Here is a 24,984-nt window from a genome sequence, read left to right as displayed (position 1 = left end):
AAACTGGAGTTTTGGATATCAGTTGTTATGGATATGAGCCAAATCATCTTCTTTTTGGTCTGTAGAAATCGCTTTAGTTAATCTTTCTGGAATCCAAATCGGCTGCTGTTCTCCCTGTGGAAACACATAAACAGACCCCCGACTCCAGACAATCACTGGGTCAGGACCTTGGTTAATCTCTCTGGAATCCAAATCGGCTGCTGTTCTCCCTGTGGAAACACACAAACAGACCCCCGACTCCAGACAATCACTGGGTCAGGACCTTTCCATTGTCCTGTTAGAATATCCTTCCAAAGTACCTTGGGCTTATGCACATTTTTTGGACACATATGCCTTTCCGCAGCACTAAGTCCTGATGAATCCAAATTTAAAAAGTTTAGAGTAAAAAGGGTTATTTTAAGTTTATCTTTGGGGAATATATACCCCTTCCCAATTCCTTCTTTTTGCTTTAATAAGTACATTTTAATAGTTTGATGAGCTCTTTCAACTATGCCTTGTCCCTGTGGATTGTATGGGATTCCTGTTATATGAGTAAGGCCAAATGTTGAGCAAAATGGTTTAAAAGAGGTAGAAGTATAACCAGGGGCATTATCTGTTTTTAAATGTTTTGGAACACCCACAGTGGCAAAATTTTGTAAGCAATGAGCTATAACATCTTTAGTTTTTTCTCCAGCATGAAGGGAGCCCATCAAAAATCCAGAAGAAGTATCAACTGTAACATGCAAATATTTTAATTTTCCAAATTCTGGCAAGTGTGTGACGTCCATCTGCCAAATATGGTTAGGTATCAATCCTCTAGGATTGACTCCAAGATTAACTTGTGGTAAAAAGGTCACACAATTTTGACATTGTTTTATTATTTGTCTAGCTTGTTTCTTAGTTATTTTAAAATGCTTTTGTAAAGTATTAGCATTGACATGGAACTTTTTATGAAAATTTATAGCTTCTTCTAGTGTAGAAAAAATATGTATGTCATGTGTAGTTTTATCTGCTAAATCATTGCCCAAACTAAGGGCTCCAGGCAATCCTGTATGTGCCCTGATATGTCCTATAAAGAATGGATCTTTTCTGTCCCAGATTAGACTTTGTATAGTGGAAAGCAAAGAGAAAACAGTAGAAGAAGGGGAAATCCTACCAGCATCTTCAAGACATACTATAGCATTAACTACATACTGACTATCAGAAAATAAATTAAATACAGAATCTTTAAACATCACAAAAGCTTGTAAAACTGCATTAAGCTCTACCTTTTGAGCTGATTGTTTGGGTACTAAAAATGTAAAAGTTTGATCAGGGGTAACTACTGCTGCTGTACCATTATTTGACCCATCAGTGAATATATTTGGAGCATTTATGATAGGTGCCTTTCTTGTCATTTTTGGAAAAATTACAGGATGCAATGACCAAAAAGACAATAAAGGATTAGATGGTAAGTGGTTATCAAATGAAACATTAGATTTGCACATGATTATTGCCCAAGTTTTTAACTCATTAGCTAACTCATCAATTTGATTCATAGTATATGGAGTAATAATTTTATTGGGAGAAATTCCAAACACTCCCTTTGCTGCTTTTATTCCTTTGAGTATTAATTGTCCTACAGCCTCAGGATACCTAGTAAGAATAGTGTTAGGAGAATAAGATAAATGTATCCATAATAATGGACCTTCTTGCCAAATAATCCTGTAGGAATATTTTTTGTTGGTAGTACAATAAATAATAAAGGCAAACTTATATCAATTCTATCCAAATGCATATTTTCCATATATGTTTCAATGATTTTTAATGCCTTTCTTGCTTCAGGCGTTAACATTCGGGGTGAATTTGGATCTCATGGACCTTTTAGGATATCAAATAAAGGTCCCAACTCTCCTGTTGGTATACCTAAATAAGGCCTTATCCAATTTATGTCTCCTAATAACTTTTGAAAGTCATTAAGTGATTTGAGTTGATCTACTCATATTTGAATTTTTGGTGGACGGACCATGGTTGAGGATAATAGAACTCCTAAATAATTAATTGGAAAATTTAATTGTACTTTATCTATTGCTATCTCTAGATTATAATTTTTTAATAAATTTGTAAGTGTGGCATAACATTCTAGCAATGTGTTTTTATCTTTGTGTGCTAATAATACATCATCCATATAGTGAAATATTTGTAGTTCAGGATTTTGATTTCTAAGTGGCTGGATTGCTTTGTTAACATAAATGTGACACATAGTTGGGCTGTTAGCCATCCCTTGAGGGAGTACTTTCCATTCATATCTCTGATCAGGACCTTCATGATTCAGTGCAGGGATAGTAAATGCAAAACGTGGACTATCCTCAGGATGAATTGGAATTGAAAAAAAAAGACAATCTTTAATATCTATAACTAAAACATCCCAGGTTTTTGGCAAAGCAGACAACTGAGGAATCCCTGATTGAGCAGGTCCCATAATAACCATCTCATTATTAATGGCTCTTAAATCTTGCAATAATCTCCATTTACCAGATTTCTTTTTGATGACAAAAATGGGAATATTATGGGGAGATACAGAAGGTTGTATATGTCCTTCCGCTAATTGTTGTTTGACCAGGTCATGGGCTGCTTGTATCTTTTCTTTATTCAGGGGCCACTGAGGAACCCATACTGGTCTTTCTGATTTCCAAGTAATTTTTATTGTCTCAGTGGCCCTTTCTGAAAATCCAACCCATGTCTGTCTGTTCCTTGATCTATTTGTATTGGTGCTGCTATACCTTGTTCTTGTTTTTCTAATCTTTTTCCTTTCCTAAAACCTTGTCTAGTCATAATAGTGGGTGCATTTTGGTTGATGTTATTTGTTAATGTCAAACCTAATTGATCTAGGACATCTCGTCCCCATAAATTTATGGGAAGATGATCCAATACATATGGCTGTATAGTTCCTTCACATCCTTCAGGATCCTTCCAATCTAATACCATTGCACTTCTATGGGGATTAGTTGCCACTCCTAGGCCTCGAAGCGTTTGAGTGGCTTGTTGTAATGGCCAATGTTTTGGCCATTCTTGATGAGAGATGATGCTAAGGTCTGCACCTGTATCCAGTAGCCCATTAAATTCATGTCCTTGAATATTTAGTTTTAGCATGGGGCGAGAATCTAAATTTAAAGAAAGCATAGCCCAATCTACACCTGTGGAGCCTAATCCCTTGGAACCTCTTTCTACAGTACGACTGGAAAATTTATCATGTAGGCTGGGTATTATTAGTAACTGTGCTATTCTATCTCCTGGTGAAATTACTGATATACCCTTTGGAGAACTGGCTATAAATTTTATTTCACCTTCATAATCGGGATCAATTACCCCAGGACTTATCATAAGTCCTTTTAGAGCAGAAGAGCTGCGTCCAAATAATAAGCCTACTGTTCATTTGGGAAGAGGTCCTTTCACCCCTGTGGGAATGATTTGAACTCCCATCTCTGGAGTTAGTACTGCTCTAGTGGAGGCGCAGATGTCCAACCCTGCACTTCCTCTGGTTTGTCTGATGAGGGATCTGATGGACAATGTGTCCTGGGCACTACCCTGATGGGGTTGCTGGGTTCCTCCAGTGCTCTGTATATTTGTGGTTTTGGGCCCCGGAGCATTGGGCCCCCCTGTCCATTTTTTGGCAATGGAGCCCAATGCCTTTCTCCACGATATCGTGGATAACACCTGGTCCTTGTTCGTTTTTTGATAATGGAGTACCCTCTATGGTGGTTTGAGAACAGCATTCATTAGCCCAATGTCTCCCTCTATGGCATCGTGGGCAAATACCTGGTATTCTACTCCTTTGATACCTAGTTTTGTTAAACCCTCCTCCAATGGGGCAATTCCTTTTAAATTGTCCTGTTTGTTCACAATTGTAGCATGTTCTTGGCCTGGCATCTAAAGCCTGTTTTACTGCAGCTGCCACAATTTGCCCTTGTTCATTAATGTCTCTGGCATCTAAAGCCTGTTTTACTGCAGCTGCCACGACTTGCTCTTGTTCATTAATGTCTCTACATAATTTAATATATGTGTTTAAATCTTCATGTTTCCATGGTCTAATGATATCTCTGCACCAACGATTCGCTTGCTCATAAGCCAGGTGTTTTAGTAATGGCATTGCTTATTCTGTATTCCCAAAAACTCTGGTAGCTGTTTGAATAAGCCTATCTACAAATTCAGCATAAGGTTCATTAGCTCCTTGTATTACCTTAGATAATTGACCTTGTAAACCTCCATGTCCTTGTAAAGTCTTCCATGCCTTAATTGCATCTACAGCAATTTGTGCGTATACGCCAGGATCATATGCAATTTGTTGCTGCTGATCCTCATAAGGTCCCTTTCCTAACAACATATCTAGATTTCTCTGAGGATAACCAGCTGCTGCATTTCGCCTAGCCGTCTCCTTGCAAAATTCCTCATTGGCAACCTTCCATAACAGGTATTGTCCTCCATTTAGCACAGCTTTACACATATTAGCCCAATCTGCTGGCGTCATGTTCAAGTTGTTAATGGATTCGACCATGCTTACAGTGAAGGGTGCTTGAGGACCATAGGTTGTTACAGCCTCTTTTAGCTGCTTCACTGTTTTGAAATTTAAAACTTGGTAAAATCGCTGCCCTCCTGCCTCAAATACAGGGCATGTTAATATTTGAGATCTTGTCTCAGGATCCCAACTATCAACTGCGGGGGTTGGGGACCTCCCAGCATATGGAGGTGGCCTTGTTAGTTGGACACTTACGTCCTCTGGTGATAGAAAGGTGTTAGTAGCAGTCTCCTGTTGTAACTTTCCCCCTGATGGCTTTTTCTGTTTTACACTTTCTTTCTGTCTGACTAGCTTGAGAGGCCTTCTCTTTTACTTGAATCTTTTCCTCTGTCTGACTAACTTGAGAGACCTTCTCTTTTACTTGAGTCATTATGTCTTCTTATTCCTCTACCATTGTCTGAACTGAAGGCTTTGGACTAAGCAAACAAGATATGAACGTCCACAATGGCAATGTGCCAACTGGCAGAGTCCCTGGGCTTTTCTTTTCTATTCTTTTTAAATCTTCAGCATGATGGTTCCATTGTGATATATTTAACAACTCCTCCTTAAAAAGCCATGGGCTACATTTTTGTATTGTATCAACGTATGCCCTGATTGTTCTTGATTTTACTGAGATGCCTCCTTCCTCTAACAATTTACTTAACACTCTTTCAGTTTGTTTTTTACTAATTTCTGATCCCGTATTTCTACTATAGTACAACCCAACAAGATGACGCCTAACAAAACTGAAACAGAGTGAAACAAAATTGAAACAACACAAAATCATTATAATAGCCTCCTGAAATGTCCATCCGTCCTTTCTCCCTATCTGTTCCTCAGATGTGAGCGGTTTTTCTTCCATCTTACACATCTCCAGGGACAGGCAACTTAAAACAAAAGTGAAACAAAATAACAAAAGAAGAATCTTAAAATGGCTACCCATCCTCTCGCCCTGCCCTCAGGGGCGAGCAGTTTCACTTACCTTCAGTCGCTCCCCATGCGAGCCACCAAATGCTGCAGTCTGGCTGGGCACAATCAGGAGCCACTTGTCAAAAGAAACTAACTTTATTTTTAGAACCACACATGCCAAACAAAACAGCCTCTCAGGAAAAACCCTCAGAGCCTCAACTGCCACCACCAGCTTTCCACAAGCCTCTCTCTCCCCCACAAGCTTCTCTTCACCTCCCACAATCCTCCTGCTCTTGAGGCCGATTGGCTGAGTCACATGGGCGGAGCCAAAAATGTCCCCCAATGAGCAGCTCCGTGGTCTGAAAGGGCAGGGAAACAGTCCAATGAGCATCACCGCAGAGGAGCCAATCAGCTAGATGTTGCTGGGGCCGCTGTGAGCCAATCATCAGCCGGCAGCTGGAAGTTTGCTGGCAGCTGGAAGTTTGCTGGGGCCCCTTCGGCTGTGGCTCTCAACAGGGTCTAGGGATAGGGTTAGTCTTTGTGTTAGGTTAAGAGTTATTGTTAGGGCTAGATCAATGTTTTTGTTTAGGGCTTGGGCTAGATTTATGACTCTATTAGGATTAGGTTTGATCTAGTGTTAGTGTTACTTTTAGGGTTAGGTATAGGTTTACTGATAGGGGAAAAGTTAGGGTCTGGTTTAGGGTTAGTGTCAGGTTTAGATCTAGGGTTAGTGTTAGGGTCAGAATAAGGGTCAGGGTTTGGGGTAGGGCTACAGCTAGAATGAGGCCTAGGGTTAGGACTAGTAATAGAGTTAGGGTTTGGGGTAGGCTAAGGATTAGTGTTAGGACTAGGGTAGCATTAGCGTGAGGGTTTGGCTTAGGGTAAATGATAGGATTAGAGGTAGGGTTAGGATTAGGGATAGGGTTAGTGTTAGGGTTAGTCTTAGAGTTAAACCTAGGCTTAGGGCTCGAATCAGCACTAGGATATGTGTTAGCATTAGGGCTATGACTAATGGAAAACTTGGTTTCTTTTAAGGGCTACTTCATGGTTTAGCATTAAGGTAATGTTTAGAGCTATGGTTAGTGTTAGGAACCAGGTCAGGTTCAGGGTTACTTCTAGGGTTAGGTTTAGCACTTAAATTATGGCAAGATTTAGGGCTAGGTTTAGGGTTAGTGTTTGGTTTAGGTTAAGGGTTAGGGTTAGGTTTATGGCTCAGTTTTGTTTTAGGGCTAGGTTAGGGTTACGGCTAGTTTAGTGTTAGATTTTGGGTCTGGGTTAGTTTAGTATTAGGGTTATGGTTAGTGTTAGGTTTAGGATTAGGGTTTGTGTTAGTGTTAGTGTTAGGATAACGGTAAGGATTAGGGTTAGGTTTAGGGTTAGGGTTAGTGTTAGTGTTAGGTGTAAGGTTAGGTTTAGGGTTAGTTTTAGGGTTTGGGTTAGGATTAGTGTTAAGGTTAGGATTAGTGTTAAGTTTAGCATTAGATTTAGGGTTATGGTGATTGTTAGGGTTAGGGTTAGGTTTTGTGTTTGGGTTCAACTTAGGATTAGGGTTATTTGTAGGGTTAGGGTTACTATTAGGGTTAGGGTTCGGGTTATGTTTATGGCTAGTTTTAGAGTTATGTGTAGGTTTAAGGTTAGTGTTAGGGTTAGTGTTAGGGTTCGGGTTATGGTTTGTGTTAGTGTTATGGTCAGGGTTAGGGATTGTGTTAGGGTAAGGGTTAGAGTTTGGGTTAGTGTTAGTGATAGGCTTAGGGTTAGGGTTAGGGTTAGAGTTAGGGTTAAGTTTAGGGTAGGATTAGTGTTAGGGTTAGGGTTAGGATTAGATTTAGTTTTACTGTTAGAGTAAGTGTTATGTTTCATTTTAGGTTTAGGTTTAGTGTTAGTGTTAGGTTTAGGGTTAGGTTTAGTTTTCAAATTGGGTGTTGGTTTAAGTTTAGTGTTAGGGTTAGTGTTAGGGTTTGGGTTATGGTTTGTGTTAGATTTGCAGTCAGGGTTAGGGATTGTGTTAGGTTTAGGTTTATGGTTAGGGTTATGCTTAAGATTAGAGTTAGTTAGGGTTGGGATTAGCGTTAGAGTTAGTGTTATGGTTAGTGTTAGGTTTAGAGTTAAGGTTAGGGTTAGGCTTTGTGATAGTGTTAGGGTTGGGGTTAGGTTTAGTGTTAGTGTTAGGGTTAGTGTCACTGTTTGTGTTAGGGATAGGATTAGGTTTAGGGTTAGGGCTATGGTTAGGATTAGGTTTAGGTTAGGGTTATGGTTATGGTGTGGTTTACGGTTTATATTAGGGTTAGGGTTATGTGTAGGTTTAGGGCTATGGTTAGGTTTAGGGTTAGGAAAAGGATTAAGTTAGGGTTAGGGTTAGTGTAAGGTTTAGTGTTAAGTTTACTGTTAGGGTTCTGTTTATGGTTAGGGTTAGGTTTTGTGTTAGGCCTACAGTTAGGGTTAGGGTCAGTGTTTGGGTAATGGTTATGGTTAGCTTAAATGTTTGAGTTAGTGGTAGGTTTAGGATTAGTGTTTGGGTTAGGATTAACTTTAGTGTTAGAGTTAGGGTTTCGTGTTACGTTAGGGTTAGGTTAAGGGTTGGGGTTAGGGTTATTGTTAGGTTTAGGGATAGGGTTGGTGTAAGGTTTAGTGTTAGGGTTAGGTAAGGGTTAGGGTTCAGGTTATGTTAGGGTCAGTGTTATGGTTTAGGTTAGGGTTTGTGTTAGGGTTAGGGGAAAAGTTAGTGTTAGTGTTAGGTTTAGGGTTAGTGTTAGAGTTAAGTTTAGTGTTAGTGTTACTGTTAGGAATGGGGTTAGGTTTAGGGTTAGTGTTAGGGTTAGGTTTAGGGTTAGGGTTAGGATAACATTTAGGGTTAGTGTTATGGTTAGTGTTAGGTTTAGGATTAGAGTTCGTGTTAGAGTTAGGATTAGGGTTCGGGTTAGTGTTAGGTATAGTTTTACGGTTATGGATAATGATTGAGTTAAGGTTAGAAATAGTGTTAGGGTTGGTGTTATGGTTACGGTTAGACTACGTGATAGGGTTAGGGTTAGGGTTAGCCTTAGGGTTAGGATAGGGATTATTGTTAGTCATAGGTTTAGGTTTAGGGTTAGAATTAGGGTAAATATTATGGTTAGGGTTAGTTTTATGGTAGGGTTAGTGTTAGGGTAAGGGTTAGGTTTAGGGTTAGTAATAGGGTTAGATTTAGGATAAAGGTTAGTGTTAGGTTACGGTTAGGGTTGAGGTTAGTTTAAGGTTATGGTTATTGTTAGAGTTAGAGTTTGTGATACGATGTGGGTTATGGTTAGGTTCAGAGTTAGGGATAGGGATAAATTTAGTGTTAGGGTTAGGGTTAGGTTAAAATTTAGGGTTAGGTTTAGGGTTATGTTTATAGTTAGTGTTAGTGTAAAATTAGGGTTAGGGTTAGTGTTAGGGTTAGGGTTAGTGTTAGGTTTAGGTTTAGGGTTTCCTTAGGATTAGGGTTTGTGTTACTGTTAGGTTTAGGTTTAGGTTTAGGTTTATCGTTAGTGTTCATGTTGGGTTATACTTAGGTTTAGGCTTCGTGTTAGTGTTAGGGTTAAGATTAGTGTTAGGTTTAGGGTTAGGGTTAAGGTGAGTGTTAGGTTTAGTTTTAGGGTTAGGGTTATTGTTAGGAGTAGGATTATGGTTAGTGTTAGGGTTAGGGTTAAATTAGGATTAGGGTTAGTTTTATGGGTAAAGTTAGGGTTAGGGTTAGAATTTCTGTAAGGATTAAGAATAGTTTTAGGGTTAATGTTAGGTTTAGGGATAGTCCTTCGGTGATGGTTAGGCTTAGTGGTATGGTTACGTTTATGGTTTGTGTTAGGGTTATGGTTAGGGTTAGTGTTAGGTTTAGTGTTAAGTTTAGGATTAGGGTTAGGTTTAGGTAAGGTTTAGCATTAGGGTTAGGTTAGGGTTATGGTTATGGTTTGGGTTAGAGTTTGTGTTTGGGTTAGTGTTATGGTTAGGTTTAGAGTTAGACTAGGGTTAGTGATAGAGTGAGGGTTAGGTTTTGTGTCAAGTTGTGTTTAGGTTTATGGTTAAGTAAATGGTTATGGTTAGTGTTAGTGTTCAGGTTAGTGTTAGGGTTAGGTTTAGGTTAGGGTTAGGGTTCAGGTAGGGTTAGCATTATGGTCAGGGTTCATGTTAGGGTTACAGTTAGTGTTAGATTAAGTTTACGGTTACGGTTAGGATAGGGTTAATGTTAGGGTTAAAGTTACGTTTAACATTAGTGTTTGGGTAGGGGTTATAGTTAGGTTTAGGGTGAGTGTTAGGTTTAGGGTGAGTGTTAGGTTTAGGGTAAGGGTTAGTGTTTGGTTTCGAATTATGGTTAAGGTGAGGATTAGTGTTAGGGTTAGGTTTAGGGTTAGCCTTAGGGTTAGTGTTAGGATTAGTGTTAGGTTTAGTGTTAGGGTTAGTGTTATGTTTAGGTTTAGGTTTAGGATTAGGGTTCGTGTTAGAATTAGGGTTAGGTTTAGGGTTAGTGTTAGGTTTGGTGTTAGGGTTAGGGTTAATAATAGGGTTAGGGTTGAAGTTAGGGTTAGTGTTAGTGTTAGGTTAAGGTTTAGGGTTTGGTTAGGGTTAGTGTTAGGATTACGGTTAGGTTTAAAATTATTGTTTGGATTAGTGTTATATTTAGGTTTAGGGTTAGTGTTACATTTAGGGTAAGGGTTAGTGTTAGGTTTGGGGTTAGGTTTAGGGTTAGGGTGAGGATTAGGGTTAGGGTTATTGTTAGGTTTAGGCTTAGGGTTATCCTTAGGGTTACTGTTAGGGTTAGGGTTAGGTTTAGGGTTAGGTTTAGTGTTAAGATTAGTGTTATTGTTAGGGCTATGATTAGGGTTAGTGTTAGATTTGGGGTTAGGGATAGGGTTAGTGTTAGGTTTAGTGTTAGGTATGGAGTTAATGATAGGGTTAGGGTTGGGGTTAGGGTTAGGGTTAGTGTTAGGATTATTTTTAAGGTTACGGTTAGGGTTAGGTTTAGATTTAGGGTTAGTGTTAGTGTTAGAATAAAGGTTAGTTTTCGTGATAGACTTTGGTCAGTGTAGGATTAGTGTTATGGTTAGAGTTACTATAGAATTAGTGTTAGTGTTAGGGTTAGGGTTACTGTTAAGTTAGGGTTAGGATTAGGGTTAGGTTAAGGTTAGGGTTATGGAAAGGGTTAGGTTTTGTGTTACTGTTAGGGTTATGGTTGGGGTTAGTGGTAGAGTTATGTTTAAAGTTACTTTTAGGGTTAGAGATAGGGTTAGGTTAAAGTTTAGGGTTAGGTTTAAGGTTATGGTTAGAATTAGTGTAAGTGTAAAATTATTGTTAGGGTTAGGGCTTGGAATAGGGTTAGGGTTAGTGTTTGGATTAGGGTTAGGGTTTGTGTTAGGGTTACTGTTAGGGTTATGTTTACAGTTACAATTATGGTTAGGACTCAGTTTATGATTAGGTTTTGGGGTACTGTAGGTTAGGGTTAGGGTTAGGGTTAGGATTAACATTAGTGTTAGTGCTAGGGTGCCACAGTCTGGGTAGGCACAAAATAACCGAGTCACCACACAAACTTGTAGACTCCAACAGCAACTCTTTATTCCCGACTCTCACCGGCTCTACTCACACGTTCTGGCAAAATTTCCCCTCCACTGGGCTCTGTGTCCCAAATATTCTCAGAACCCAGTGAGAACTCAAGGGGAACTCAAGGAGAGGGCGCCTGATGCAGCAGGATATGCCCTATTCCCAGCAGGATCCACCCTAAACCTGGAACCACCCTAATCCAGCAGGATCTACACTAAACCTGGAGCCACCCTAATCAGCAGGATCCACCCTAAACCTGGAGCCACCCTAATCCCTGAGCAGGGTCACCTTTCAATTAAAAATGCCATGTCATTCCTACTTGGCTATGGCTCTCAGCATCTCCCCACTTCTGATTAATTAAACAACAAGCAATTTGGCTTAGGGACCATGCCTGTTAGGTTGTCCAATTCAACATATGGTCCTTACCTGGATGATCTGACCTCTAGGTGTCAGCCTCTTGTCTTAGCTTGGTACCACTGCAATTGGATCATACCCGTCACTGACTACCGGTCCAGCATACAGCCATAATTGTAGATAGGCCTATGCACCAGTGGGGGGGTGAGGTTCTTTGCCTCACCTCTGTTGGCCCCCAAATTTTAGACCATCACTAGCAGAAGGGAGGAGGATACAGAAATGCCAAGACACCAAGCCAATTGACAGCTCCTTTGGAAAAATTGTATCTCCGGTGACACCATTAGCAAAGATACCCCAGCACTACCACAATTTGCTGCACCAACAGATAGTTCACAATGCATACAAGTGATACATAGCCCAGGCAAGTTCTGCAAGCAGTTCAAAGCAGAGGAATCTATCAATATGTCCATTTCCTCCCAAAGTAAATCAACTCCTTGATTGAGCATTACTTGTTGAGTTATCATTCATTGATGCATCAATTTATACAGTTTACTGTGATAGCTATCGAAGAAGCTGTAGTTTGGTTTTATCTTTGTCTTCACTGGCACTGGGATGAAGATAGGAATTCTGGCAATGATGCTAAAAAAAATATGTAACATTTCAACAGGTACTAAGAAAACAATTTTCTGAACAATTGACATTGTCCTGAACAGAATTATTAAATATAATGAAAAGGAAAGGTGAAAGTAAACAAACAGATCTGTTAACCACCTTTAAAAACAATCCTTAACAGCTGTTTACCTAATTTAAATTAAACCATTTATATCACATGAATAAAAAAATAATTCGGATCCATTTCTTCATGAGTGCTCCTCATATATGATCTATGGACATACGTACACACAGACATACAACACAAAACACAAATGTGCACAAAAAAGTACAACACATAAGACAGTAATAAAGGCCTTGTAGATTTACCTAGGTGAAATCTCCATTGCGATGTTTAAAAACTCCAGTCAAAAAATAAAACTGATCAGAAAAACATTAACCTAGGTTTGTATGAGCTCAAAAAATAAAATAGAGCTTTATGATGTGGGAAAAGGCAATAATAAAATAGATATTGAAAAAAGCATCCTGGTTAATCACTGTCGCAGATGTAAGAATAGCCAAGCTGGAGCTCTGGATATCAGCTGTTATGGATTTGAGTCAAATCATCTTCTTTTTGGTCTGTAGAAATTGTTTTGGTTAGTCTCTCTGGAATCCAAATCGGCTGCTGTTCTCCCTTTGGAAACACACAAACAGAACCCCGACTCCAGACAATCACTGGGTCAGGACCTTGACATTGTCCTGTTAGAATATCTTTCCAAAGTACCTTAGGCTTATGTACATTTTTTGTATACATATGCCTTTCCGCAACACTAAGTCCTGATGAATCCAAATTTAAAAAGTTTAGAGTAAAAAGTGTTATTTTAAGTTTATCTTTGGGGGATATATACCCCTTTCCAATTCCCTCTTTTTGCTTTAATAAGTACATTTTAATTCTATATTGAATGTCTGTATCTAATAGTTGTCTTAGTTTTTGTATTTTTTATCTTAAATACCTTTACTTGACATTTTCAACCATGTTCTATCTTATTTCTATCTTCTAGTTTCCCCACCCCCAAGGTTTGTACATTCACCCCTAGTTGCTTTTTTTCCTCTTAGTTTTCTTTTGTTTCCTATTTTGTGGGTTTAAAATTCTTGTATTCCTACATCTTTTTTATCTTCCTACATCTTTTCTATCTTTTTTCTTTTTAACTTTCTATACTTCTGTCTTTAAAGTTTTTCACTTTAAATTTTTAATCTTCTTTATCTAAGTATCTTTTATCCTATTATCTTCCCATTTTCATGTTTTTTTAAGTAATGCTTTTAAGATTAACTAGGCTTCGAATGATGCACTCTTTCCTCCACCATGAAGGCATCTTAACCACCTTTAATTTAACCTTTTAAAGCCTTCCAGTTATCATCTATACTGTACTTTTAAATGTACTTTTTCACCACCTACAGCTTCACTCTTTTAAACGAGTCTTAGATTTTGTTTAAATCGCTTCAATGTTAGTTTACATGGCTACCCTTCAACCAAAGACTTTTTTTAACTCCATTAAGAAGCTTTGTCTCAATCTGCCATGTACAAATATCTTTTTCTTCTTTCTTCCTTTCTCAAGCTTTTAAGTAAGTCTAGTTTCCTCAAAATCTTTTTAAATGGCATTTTACAACTGTTTACTTTTCCACACAGAGATTATCTCATCTAGAAACATTTCTTTTTTTAACCTTTATATTAAAATATATTTCCACATATTGAATCTTTTTATATCTCTTTTGTAGCCATTAACCCTTTTTATAAATTCACATTCTGAAACAACTCATAAAATTTCTGATTTAGACAAATTACTCCACTTTAATAAGATGAAAGACTTTCGTTATTTATGGTACTATAATACTATAATTGAAACCCAACTGAAACTTCTTATACTCTTTGTATATAAATTACACATGATAGAATCTTAACACTTAGTAACCTTGTTTCAGCAAAGACACAGACACAAAGCAACATTAAACATTTTTCCATTGACCAATTTATGAAAACACACATAATGTTTAAATGTATTACCTTATGGAACTTAATAAGTAAAGAACACTTGATTTTATATTCAGTGGTTGATATTTTAACACTTTAGCTTTGAAAATTTATCAGATGTCTGTAAAAACCAAGATCTTAGACAAATATAGTAAACAGAACTAGCCATCTCTTTCTTGTTGAAGAAAAATCCTTCTACAGGATACCATGATGGTCCCATTGATAGACTTAATAACTCGTCTTTAAAAAGCCATGGGCTACATTTTTTTTATTGTATCAACATATGTCCTAACTGTTCTTGGTCTTACTGGGGTGCCTCCTTTCTCTAACAATTTCTCTTCCTTGGAGGTGAACAACTTCAAACCTTGAGTCAACCATTTTCCCCAGTTTGCCTGAGAAAGTTCTAGGAACAGGCAACTTGAAATAAAAACAAAATAAATCAAAACAAGAACACATTGTTTTTTGAAATGCTCACCCATTCTTTCTCTCTTCCTCAAGAGCGAGAAATTTCACTTACCTCCAAGTTTCAGACGTTCCCCATACGGGCCACCAAATGCCACAGTCTGGCTGGGCACAAAATCACAAGCCACCACACACTTTGTAGATTCAAACAGCAACTCTTTATTCCTGAACTCACACCGGCACTCTACAAACACATTCTGGGCAAATCCACACTCTCCACCGGGCTCTGAATCCCAAAATACTCTCTGAATCCCACGAGAACTCAATGGGAACTCAAGGAGTGGGCGCACCTGAGGCAGCAGGATACGCCCTATTACAAGCAGGGTACACCTTAAACCTGGAACTGCCCTAAACCCGGAATGCCCTAAATCCCAATCCGCCCTAAACCCTGATCTACCCTAAACCCGGATCCGCCCTGTTCCTTGAGCAAGGTCACCTTTCAAGCAAAGTCACTGCAAAACCTGGGTCCACCATGGAGACTCCTTCCTCTAAGCAACATGGAGTAGGCTGACAAAGAAATTGCGATGCGTCATTCCTACTTTGCAATGGCTCTCAGCATAATACTATCTCTAAAATTATCCATTACCATAAACCTAACCATAAACCTAATGATAACCTTAGCTCTAACACTAACTGTCAACCTAATCCTAGACCTAACCTTAAACCTAACCCTCATCGTAGCCCTAATCCTACATCAAAACCTAAACTATACTCTAACTCTAACACTAGCCCAAATTCTAACACAAACACTAACTGTAACACTAAACATAACCCTAGCCCTATCCCTAAACCTAACACTAACCCTAGCCCTAATCATAATGTTAATACTAGCCCTAATACTATCTCTAAAATTATCCATTACCATAAACCTAACTCTAAACCTAATGATAATCCTACCTCTAACTCTAAATATAAACCTAATCCTAGACCTAACCCTAAACCTAACCCTCATCATAGCCCTAACCTTAGATCAAACCCAAAACTAAACTCTAACCCTAAAACTTGCCCAAACCCTAAAACTAACCCTAAACATAAAACTACCCCTAACCCTAACCTGACACCTAATCCTATCCATTAACCTAACTCTAAAGGTAACCTTAGCCCTACCTTTACACTAAACCTAACCTTAACCATGAATCTAACCATAGACATAACAATAAACTTAACTATCACCATAGAACTAAACCTAGTTCAAAACCTAACCTGTGCCCTAAACCTAACCCAAATCCTAACCCTAGACCTAGCCTTAAACTTAACCCTAACTCTAGCCCTAATCCTAACGAAAACCCTAGCCCTAAACTTAGCTCTAATGCTATCAATTACCCTAACAATAACCATAACACAAATGCTAACCCTAGGCCTAACCCTAACTGTATAACTAACCCTAACCATACCCATTATCCTAATCTTAACCTGAATCCTAAACATAAACCTATCCATTATCCTAAATGTAACTCTAATTCAAATGCTAATTTGAGCCCTAACCTTAAAACTTAACCTAACCCATAGCCGAAACTTGATGCTGACCCTAAAAATCACCTAATTCTAATCCTTACCTAAACCTAACCCTTATACAAGACCTAGCCATGAAACAAAACCTATAACTACCCCTAGCCATAACCCTAAACCTGGCATTATCCCTATCCCTACAATTTGCCCTAACCCTAACAAAAACCCTAGCCCTTATCCTAACACCAAATCTAGCCTTAATCCTAACCCAATCCTAATCCTATCCCTAAACCTAATTCTGATCATCGCCCTAGCCCAAACCTAGCTATAACCCCATCTCTTCCCCTAAGCCTAACCCCAAACCTAACCCTGAAACTAACCTTAAACATAGCCCCTAAAATTAGGCCTAACCCTATCACTAATCCTAGACCTATTTCTAGGCCTAGTTTAGTCCTAACCCTAACCCTAACCCTAGCCTTAAGACTAAATCTAACTCTCACCCTAGATATATTCCTAGATCTAACCCTATCTCTTACCATAACCCAAACACTAGACCTAATCTTAGCCCTAACCCTAGAATTAACCATAACTCTAAATATAACCCTAAGTCTAAACTCAACCTATCACTAGCAATAACACTAACGCTAATCATAAAACCACCCTTATATTTAGCCTTAGCCCTAAAACAAAACTGAGCCATAGCACTAACCCTAACCCTAAACTAAACCAAATCCTAACCCTACATCTAGCCCTAAGCCTACCCATAATTCGAGTCCTATCCCTATCCTAAAACTAACCCTGACCCTGACTCTGAACCTAACACTAACCCTAGCTCAAAACAGCACCCTAAACTTAAACCTAACCCTAAAACTAGACTTAGCCCTAACTGTAATCCTAAAATTAGCCCTAATCATGACCCTAGTTCTTACATTAGTAGTATCCCTAAAACTAGCCCTAATGAAACCTAAAAGCTAGCCCTAATCTGAGCCAAAACCCTAGCTTTAACCCTATCTCTAAACCTAAATGTAGCTCTAACCCTTACCCTAAACCTAACCCTAACTTTAAAACTTACACCAACCCTAAACCTAAGCCTAACCCTAGCACCAACCCTAATCAAAACCCTAGCCCTAGCCCTAGTTCTAACCATGTTCATTACCCTAACCTGAACTCTAACCCTAATGCTAAACCTCAGCCTACCCCTAACACATTCCCTAACACTAACCTATCCATTACCCTAAACATAACCCTAACCTTAAACCTAACCTAATACTAGACCTAGACATAACAATAACCCTAAAACTAGCCCTAATTGTAACCCTAGTTCTTACATTAGCCATAGAACTAAAGCTAACACAAAACCTTGCCCTAATCCAAGCCCTAATGCTAGCTTTAACTCTAACCCTAGCCCTAACCCTAAGCTTAAGGATAGCGCTAACCTTACCTTTACCCTAAGCGAAACTCTAACCCTAAACCTACCCTAGTCCGAAACCTAATCCTTAGCCGAACTTAAACCTTAACTCTATTTCTAGTCCTAACACTAGCCCTCAATCTAGCTCTATCTTTATCCCAAACGCTAACCCTAACCCTGACCCTTATTCTGACCCTAATACTAACCGTAGGTCTAAACCTGACCCTAACCCTAAACCAACCCCTAACATTGGCACAACCTTTAATCCCTATACCTATACCTAACCCTAATACTAGACCTAGACCTACACCTAATCTTTCATCTAGTGATAACTCTAGCCCTAACCCTAACAATAAACCTTAACCTAACTCAAACACTAACCCTACCCATAGACCTAACCCTAGTCCTAATGCTGGACCTAGTCTTAAACCTAACCCTAACCCGAGCACTGACACACACGCAAATAAACTCTACCTCAAAACCTCTACCTAACAAAAAACCTAACCCTAAACTAGACCTAGCCATATCACTAATGCTAAAACTAGCCATAACCATAGGCCCAACCCCACCTCAACTCTATTCATTACCCTAACCATAAACCTAAACCTAACCCTAACCCAGACTCTAACCCTAAACCTTGTCCTAGTGCAAATCCTAGCTCAATCCCTAACCCTTAAACTTAAGCTAACCCTAACACTAACCCTTGGCCTAAACCTAACCTTAACCTTAACCCTAGCCCTAATACTATCCTTAACCTAGCCATAACCCTAGACCTAATCCTACCCATTATCCTAACCTTAAACCTATCTCTGATGATAATCCTAGCCCTAACCATAAATCTACCCTCACCTTAACCTTAAACATTGCCATAAACCTAAATCTTGTCATACACCTAACTCTAGCTCAAACCCTAACTATTACCTTAAACCTAACCTTACACCTATCCTTAACACTAACCTTAAGCCGAAACATAATCCTTACCTTAACCCTAACCCGACATCAAACCCTATCCAATATCCTAAACTAATGATAAACCTAGCCCTAATCCTAACATTAACCTTGACCCTAACCATAGCTATAACCTAGGCCTAAACCTAAACCTAACATTCGCCCTAGTGCTCAAACACTAAACCATACCCTAAACCTAAAACTAATATTATCCCTAGACCTAACTTAATGCAAACCCTAACTCAAGCCCTAATACTAACCGTAACACTTGCCCTAACCCTAGTTCTAAACCTCTCCATTATCCTAAACATAATCCTTACCCTAATGCTAACCCTAAGCCTAAACCTAACCCTTTCACTAACTCTAACCCTATCAATAACCCTACACCTAACCTGAACCCTAAACCTAACCCTATCATTACCATATCCCTAATCCTAATGCTAATTTGAGCCCTAACCCTAAACCCTAAACTCAACAAAACCCCAAACCTGATTCTAACCCTAATAATACCCCTAGCTCTAAACCTGACCCTTACCCTAAACCTAACCCTTACTCTAGACCTAGCCATAAATCTAACCCTCAATCTATCCCTAACCGTAACCCTAGACCTGACACTAGCCCTAGCCCTAATTCTTGCCATAACTCAAAACAAACCCTAGCCCTCATTTTTGCCCTAAACCTAGCCTTATTACTAACCCCAAACATATTCCTAGCCGTAACTGTATTCTAACCTTTGACCTAGCCCTAAAACTAGCTATAAACCCATCCCTTCTTCTAAAACTAACCCTATCCCTAAACTTAAAAACTAAGCCTAAAACTAGGCCTAAACCTAACACAAAACCTAGACCTAATCCTAGCCCTAATTTAGCCCTAATCCTAACCTAACCCTAGCCCTAAGACTAACTCTAACTCTCGCCCTAGTCCTATTCCTAGTTCGAATGTCAACACTTACCATAACCCTAAAACTTGCCCTTAACCTTAGCCCTAACCCAAGCCCTAGCCATAAACCTACATCTAACTCTAACTCTAAATGTAACCCTAACCCTAGGCCTAAGTATCTCACTAACACAACTGTAACACTAACACTAATTCTAAACTAGACCTAAACTAGCCCAAGCCCTACAACAAAACAGAGCCATAGCCCTAACCTTAACATTTAACCTAAACCAAACCCTAAGCCTACACCTAGACTTAAACCTAGTTCAAATTTGAATCGTATCCCTAAACCTAAAACTAACATTGACCCTGACTCTGACCCTACACTAACTCTCACAATCAACATCACCCAAAACCTAAAGCGAATCTTACACTAGACCTACACCTAACCCTAACCCTAAACTAGCCCTAATCATAAACCTAGTTCTTACATTAGCTTTAGCCGTAACTTTAGTGCTAACCTAACATAAAACGTATCCTAATCAGAGCCCTAATACTAGCTTTAACACTAACAATAACCATAACCCTAGCCATAACTGTTTCCCTAAATCTAACACCAACCCTAACCCTTACAATAACCCAAAACCTAATGCAAACCCTAGCCCTAATCCTAAAAATAACCGTATCTCTAACCCGGAGCTCTAATCCTATCCATTACCTTAACCCTAACCCTAACCCTAATGCTAACCCTAGGATAACCCTAACCCTATTCCTAACCTTAAACCTATCCATTACACTAAAACTAACCTGAACCCTAAACCATAAACCCAATCCTAAACCTAACCCTAACACTAATTTGAGCCTTAAATTTAAACTTTAGCCTAATCCAAACTGGAACCATGTTCCTTACCCTAATAATGCCCCTAGCTGTAAATTTACCCTAAACTTAACCTAACCCTTACACTATACCTAGCCATAATTTTGACCATCAATCTATCTCTAACCAAAATCCTAGACCTGACATTAGTCCTAGCACTAATGAAGACCTAACCTTAACACAAACCCTAGTCCTAAACTTAGACTTAATCCTAACCCTAACCCTAACACTAGCCCTAACCTTAATTTTAACTCTCACCCTAGTTCTAAACCTAGGTATAACATCATGCCTAACCATTACCATAACCCTAACCCTAGCCCTAAACCTAGGCTTAGCCTTAATACTAACCCTAGCTCTAATCCTAGCCCTGATAAAGCCATAAGCCTAACCCTACCAAACCCTTACCCTAAGACTAACTCTAACTTTCACCCTAACCCTATCCCTAGTTCTAACACTATTCCTTCGGATAATCCAAACCCTAGCCCTAACCCTAGCCATTACCTGAATTTAACCCTAATTCTAAATCTAACCCTAATCATAAGCCTAAACCATACACTAAAATGAGCTCTGACCCTAAAGCTAAATTGAAAACTAGCCCTAACCCTAGACCTAGCCCTCAAGCAAAGCCGAGCCATGGCACTGATCCTAACCCTTAACCTAAACCAAATCCTAACTCTACACCTAGCCCTAACCCTAGTCCTAATTCAAGTCCTAACCCTAACCCTAGAACTAATACTAACCCTGACTCGGACACTAACACTGAATCCTAGCTGTACAATCAACCTATCCCTAAACCTAACCCTATCACTAGACCTTGCCCTAAACCTAACCCTAAAACGAGCCTTAAATGAAATACTAGTTCTTACATTAGCCATTGCCCTTAACCTAACACAAACCTAGCCCTAATCCAAGGCCTAACACTAGCTTTAACCCTAACCATAACCCTGGCCCTAACCCTAATCCTATCCCTAGTTCTAACCCTAGCTCTAACCCTATCCCTTACCCTAAGCCAAACCCTCACCCTATTGCTACCCTAGTCCTAACCCTAATCCTATGCCTGCCCCAAACTCTAACTTTATTACTAGTCCTATCCTAGTCTTCATTCTAGCTCTAAAATTAACCCAAACCCTAATCCTAACCTTTAAACTTATTCTGAATCTAACACTAAACCTATGTTTAAACCTGACCCTAACCCTTATCTGAAACCTAATTCTAGCCCTACGAGTAACCCTATACTTAAACTAACACTAACACTAGACCTAGACCTAGACCTAAACCTAATTCAAAATATAGCCCTAGCCCTAGCCCTAGCCCTAACAATAACTCTTAACCTAACCCAAACACTAACCCTACACCTAGAACTAACCCTAGTCCTCATTCTGAACCTAACCCTAAACATTATCCTAACCTGAACTCTGACACTTACCCTAAAAAAACCTTAGCTCTAAACCTTATCCTAACCCAAAAACTAACCCTAACACTAGATGAACTCTAAATCTAGCAATAACCATAACTCTAGCTCTTAAATTACAAATACAACTAACACTAGCCCTAAACCTCACACAAAACCTAGCCCTAATTGTAGCCCTAAACCTAATCCTAAGCATAACTCTAACCCTAAACCTAGCCCTAACCCTAAACCTAACCCTCATCCTAGACCTAACCCTAGCTCAAAAACTTAACCCTACCCTAAACACAACCCTAGCCTAAAACCAAAACCTCACCCTTACCCCAACCTTAATCCTAACCATAACCTAGCCCAAAACCTAGCACTAACTCTATCCATTACCCTAACCATAACCCTAAACCTAATGCTAACCCTAGCCCTAACCTTAATCCTAATCCTACCCTAGCCCTGATTGTAAGCCTAACCCTCACTCCAGCCCTAGTCCTAGCTCAATCCCTAACCCTTAAACTTAAGCTAACCCTAACACTAACTGAAGGCCTAACCCTAACCCTAATCCTAGCCTTAATCCTAATGTTAACCCTAGCCATAACCCTAGCTCAAACCCTACCCATTAACCTAATCCTAAACTTAACCCTAATGATAACACTAGACTTAAAGATAAACCTACCCTAACCCTAAACATAAATCTAACCCTAGAACTAACAGTGAAACTAACCCTAATCCTAACCCAAGCTAGCTCAAATTCTACCCCTAACCCTAAATCTAACCCTATCTCTAACCTGACATCTAAACCTATTACCCTAAACCTAATGATAACCCTAGTTGTAACTCTAAAACTAACCCTAACATTAAACCCAAACCCTATGCCTAACTTTGACCCTTATTCTTACTCCAACACTAAACTAGGTTTAAACCTGACCCTGACCCTTATCCTAAACCTAACACTATCCCTACCATAAAACATGACCATAACCCTAGACCTAACCCTAAATTAACCTTAGCCCTCGCACTACCCTAGCTCAAACCCTAAACCATACCCAAAAACTAATCCTAACTCTAACCCTCGTGCTAACCCTGACCCTAACACTAACTCTAGCCATAATACTAATCATAGCCCTAGCCCTAACCCTGTATATTACCCTAACAATACCATAACGCTAATGCTAACCCTAGCCTAACCCTAAACCTATCACAAACCAAAACTGTATCCATTACTCTAAACCTAACCTGAATCCTAAACCTAACCATATCCATTACCCTGACCCTAACTCTAACCTTAATGCTAACTTGAGCCCTAAACCTAAACCTTAACCTAACCCAAACCTGAAGCCTGACCATGACCCTAATAATATGCTTACTCTAAACTTGACTCTTTCCCTAAACGTAACACTTAATTTTGACCTAGCCATAAACCTAACCCTAGGACTATCCCTAACTGTAAACCTAGACCTGACATTAGCACAAGACCTAATTACTGCGCTAAACTAACAAAAACCTAGCCCTAACCCTAGCATTAAACCTAGCCTTAATCCTAACCCAAACCAAAACCATAGACCTAACCCTAAAGCTAATCATAAAACTAGCCCTAACCCTAACCATAGCACTAAAACAAAACAGAGCAACAGGCCTAACACTCAACCTTAACTTAAACCAAACACTAGCACTATACCTAGAAATAACCCTAGCCCTAATTTGAGTCCAAATACTCACCATAAAAATAACCCCTGACCCTGACTCATATCCTAACACTCACCCTAGCTCTAAACAGCACCCTAAACTCTAGCTATAAATATCAATCGAACTTTAAACCTAAATCTACCACTTGACTTTCCCCTAACCCTAACCCTAAAACTAACCCTAATTGTAACCCTAGTTCTTATATTAGTCATTTCCCTAACCCTACCCTTAAACCTCACACAAAAACTAGCCCTAATCTGAGCCCTAAACCTATCTTTAACCCTAACCCTATCCCTAAACCTATCTCTAAACCTATCCCTTATCCTAAGCAAAACCCTAAACCTAGTGGTAACCCTAGACCTATTCCTAATTCTTAGGCTAACCAAATATTAACCCTATTAATAGTCCTAACCCTAGATCTCATTCTAGATCTAAACCTATCCAAAACCCTAAACATAACCCTGATCCTTATTCTGACCATAACACAAATCCAAGGTCTAAACCTGACCCTAACCCTAAAGAAAACCCCAACACTAGCCCTACTGGTAACCTTATACCTAAACCTATCCCTACCAAAAGCACTAGATCTAAACCTAATTCTAAATCTCGCTTAACTCTAGCTCTAGACCTATACAAAAGCCTAGCCATAGCCCTAACAATAACCCTTAACATTACCCAAACCCTAACCCTACCCCTAGACCAAAAACTAGTCCTAATTCTGGCTTTAACCCTAACTTTAACTCTAACCCGAACACTGACCCTGCCTTTAACACTAAACGTACCTCTAAACCTGACCCTAACAAAAACACACAACCTAATTCTAGACCCAGCCAAAACTCAAACACTAAAACAAGCCCTAATCATAACCCTGGCTCTTACATTACCCATAGCCCTAACCCTAGGCCTAAACCTAACACTAAACATAGAGCTAATCCGAGGCCTAAACCTAGCCCTAAGCATAACACTAACCCTAAGCCTAGCCCTAACTGAACCCTAGGCCTCACCTTAGTCTTAACCGTAGCTCAAAGCTTAAACCTTACCCTAAACACAAATGTAGACCTATCACTAACTGTAACCCTAACACTAGCTCTAATCCTAAACTCAACCCTAGCACTAAACCTAGCTCTAAACCTACCCATTACCATAACCCTAAACTTATTGATAATCCTAGCCCAAACCCTAACCTCTAAACCTATCTCTAATCAGAAAACTGACCCTAGACATAACCCTAAATTTAGCACTCGGCATAGACCTAAATCTAGCTCAAAACCTAAACCTAACCATAAACCTAAGCATAACCATATCCCTAATCCTAACCCTAAATCAATATCTAACCCAACCCTATAACCTAACCCTATCCATTACACTAACCCTAAACCTAAGCTTAATGATAACTCTAGCCCTAACCCTAACACTATCCCTATCATAATCCTATCCCTACACCTTACCCTAAAACTAACCCTCTCCCTAGCAATAACCCTAGTTCAAAACCTAACCCTTATACTAACCATAACCTTAAAACTAACCCTAGTTCTAAACCTAACCCTAACCATAACTCAAGACCTATTTCTAACCATAACCCTGGTTATAACCTAAGCTCTAATCTGATCCATTACCTTACATATAACCCTTACCCTAATGCTAACCCTAACCCTAACCCTAACCCTATTGCTAACGCTAACCCTATCAATTACCCTAAACCTAACCTGAACCATAAACAAAGCCTATAATTACCCTACTATAACCCTAATGTGAATTTGAGCCCTAAACCTAAATCCTAACCTAAACCAAACCCTAAATTTGAACCTAAATCTAATAATTCCCCTAAGCTCTAAACCTGACCTTTACCCTAAGCCTAAACCTTACACTAGACGTAGCCATAAACCTAACCATAAAACTACCTTTAACCATAACCCTAGACATGATATTAACCCTA

Source organism: Marmota flaviventris, chromosome 14, assembly GCF_047511675.1.
Source record: "Marmota flaviventris isolate mMarFla1 chromosome 14, mMarFla1.hap1, whole genome shotgun sequence".
NCBI lineage: Eukaryota > Metazoa > Chordata > Mammalia > Rodentia > Sciuridae > Marmota > Marmota flaviventris.
This window is presented reverse-complemented; position numbering follows the sequence as displayed.